Source organism: Chiloscyllium plagiosum, unplaced genomic scaffold, assembly GCF_004010195.1.
Source record: "Chiloscyllium plagiosum isolate BGI_BamShark_2017 unplaced genomic scaffold, ASM401019v2 scaf_25788, whole genome shotgun sequence".
NCBI lineage: Eukaryota > Metazoa > Chordata > Chondrichthyes > Orectolobiformes > Hemiscylliidae > Chiloscyllium > Chiloscyllium plagiosum.
The window spans coordinates 1-3,173 of record NW_025188835.1 but is presented as its reverse complement, the minus strand read 5'-3'; the positions used below and the strand labels follow the sequence as shown (position 1 = coordinate 3,173).

The 3,173-nt window shown below is 42.8% G+C and overlaps 1 long non-coding RNA gene across 1 annotated transcript; it reads right to left on the bottom strand.

Annotated features, from left to right (window-relative positions):
- Positions 1-287: 287 nt before the first annotated feature.
- LOC122545618 lies at positions 288-3,173 on the bottom strand. The gene is made up of 4 exons (XR_006310569.1): positions 3,147-3,173; positions 2,053-2,160; positions 1,628-1,660; positions 288-848 (listed from the first exon to the last, which is right to left on the bottom strand). It is a non-coding gene; the product is annotated as an uncharacterized LOC122545618 (long non-coding RNA).

Here is a 3,173-nt window from a genome sequence, read left to right as displayed (position 1 = left end):
TGAAGTATTCCTGATTCCCAGCAGCTGCCTGGCTCCCTCTTCACACTCATTCAGATCCTTCCGAAAGGGCGTTCCACCCTTCAACCCTGAACACACATTCAATAAATACTTTGAGCTCCCTGGTTAGTTTGGGGAAGGCTTGTTGGGGAGTTGGATGGTCTTCACTCCCCCAGTTCATATTGAATTGAAGCCCAACATCTGCTGATTCCAAGAGCCACAAGCTGCTGCTGTGTAAATGAATAGAATCGTTCTTGTGAAATCATTCATGAAGAATGTGGACAAATCAACCAGAAACAATGATTTATTTTTACACTCTACAATTATCAGTATTTGCAGCTAAAAATCTGTTCCTACTTATCATCAATATTTATAACCATAAATACGTCATTGTGGTAAGAAAATAAAGGGACAATATAGAAGAGATTAAGTTTGCTCAGACTGGTTAAAGTACAAAACAGATCAGTTCAGCTTCATATTGGTTAGAATAAAAACTGAGCAGCAAGAGGGAAATGGTGAGATTCTTTGTCCACATAAAAAATACAGTTGCAAATTTTATACAGATATGTACATCATCACTAACAATTGTTGACAAAAAGTGCAGAATTGATCCACTTCCTGCATTACAAAAACTCACTCAAAGAGGGTTCAGGATGTTGCTACATTTCAGGTCAATCAGTGACCCACTGAAGACAGTGAAGATGAGAAAGTGTGAGGGAGGAACCATCTGTGAAGATCCCTCTGACGGTGACACTGCTCACATTTCTGAGACAGGATGGAAACATGACTTGAGAAGGTCCCACTTGAAGAATCAGGATCCAAACCTGGGGATCTGGGATTCACTGTTCAACCTGTGGAAACAGAATTCCAGGAAAATATCGATCTCAGTCCCGAACGAACTGGGTGTGAGCAATGAGCTGTAATTCTGTGTGTCTGCTTTGATATGGAAGGATGGACAATGATGTCCATGTTCACACTGGAACACGAGAATTCCACTATTTCATGATGAGGCTTCGGGAATATGTTGCAGTGGGGCCCAGGAAACCCACAAGGTCAGGAATGGACGGACACAAGGCAATCACTTCAGGGTGGGGAGGGGAGTGAAATTAGTCTGACAGGGTTTAACAGTGACTGGGAGGGTGGGACAGGGTCAGGAGAGATGTGAAAGAGTTACAAATAAGTCTACGGAAGGAAGTTGATAAATCACTCACTGAATCTGAAGAAGCTGGAACAGAGACATCAGAAGCTCAGAAAATAAAAACAGAATGTGAGAAATGGAACAAAGTATAAAATGAGACAGTGTGAGATATTCTGTATCACTCACTGGACCCAGGATTCAATCACCCTCAGCATTAATTAACCAGACTCACACAGCACAGTACAGAGGGAGTCAAAGGTGAAGGAGGGGAGGGAGAGGGATTGGGAATGAGGGAATGGCATATGGCAATTGAAGGAGAGGGAAAGGGTGGAATGGAGCTGAGGAAGAGGAGGATAAGGTATTGGTGATTGAGGAACTGCACCATGAGGATTCTGATGTGTGTCACCCTGAGGCACACTGAGGGGCATGTAACTCTACACCTTCCAATCCCTCTCCCATCATTCCCAACACTCTGTCCCCTCAGTCACTTACTGGGAGCTGTTGTGTAGGTCCCACTTGATGAACCTGCAGAAACAAAATAAATGTCCATTAGACTGGGGAATGATCCATTCTCAGAGAGTGAGAACACAACAACTGTGAGGGGATGGAGATTGTGTCAGTAATCCTCATTCCCACACTCCCCTCTATCCTTACACCTTATGGAGATTCTGGAGATTTCTCCCATCCCATTGATATTCAGTCAGTGAGGATGAGAGTGTGTGTGATGGGTTTAATGATCAATATTAGACCTGGTCGGGGCCAATCACACAAAGGACGATCAGACAGGGGACAGGACGTGTGTATGTGTGGGTTTATTCAGTTCCATTCCCCACAGTGCCCTGTACTCCCAGTACAGGAGATTCCCCCACACTCACTCTGTCCCCTCAGTTCCACATTCCCCTCCCTCTGAATCTTACCTCTCCAGGGCCTTTTCCAGATGATTATTCCAAATATTGCAGCCATTGCAGCCAATAATCCAATCAAAAGTACAAGATGGATATGTTCCACACAGTTTTGTCGGATTTCTGAAACACAATGTAATAATATAAGCATTGCCTCTGTTCCCATTTCTAGTCCCAGTTCCGTGTTGATTGAGACCATTGTAACAGATCCTGCCCATTGGGAACTGTTGGGATTGGTTGACACATTGTATTGGATCTCACCCAAATTCACTCTCCAAACGCCTGTTCCTTTATTAATGGGTTGTACACACTGTTATGAAGTTGAAGGTGTGTCCTGTACCTTGAAGAGAGAGTGCAAGCTGGCAAACACCGGTCATGTCACAGTGTGCTGGAAAATTAAAAATGTAACATTTGGCTGTGAAACAAACAGCTGAGCGTGGTTGTTATGTTTTCACACCAATTTGAATTAAACCAATCAGTTTAAATTATGCCCTAAGGTATTAAAATCCTATCAACTTTGAATTTTACTGTTTTGACAACATTGATCCAATGAGACAACCCCATGGTTTGGAGTATAAAAAGCAGGCATTTTGGACAGTTAGCCAGAGAGACAATGAGCACCTTCTGCCATACAGACTGCCCACAACCTTTCTTTCTGAAAGGTACCTTTTCATATGAAACAGCTTTGCAGCAGAAGATCAAAGATGACCCAGGGAAAGCTACAGAGGAGGATGGACACCGCTGGCTGGTTTTGAAAACAGATTTGCTGTAAATTTAATAGGGGTTTTCTTGGATCGGTATATTGTGAAAGAGTGGGAGGTAGACAATAAATCTCAAAGAAAGGAGGCTTACAGTTGTAAATAATTGTAGTTCAATGTTCACTTTTGGAGTTAAAGAATAACATTGTTATTTTTCATTAAATAGTGGAATTTGGGTAGTTTTCTGTCACTTATACTTTAACAGATTACCAGGCGAGGTGAGCTTTTCTGTGTGTTTGGTTTAAGTAGCAGAAGAGCTTATCCCATGTTGCAACAACACACAGACACACACACACAGAACACACACAGAACACACACAGAACACACACAGAACACACACACTATCCTTACCCCACTGATAGAGCTGGGCCTCTGCCA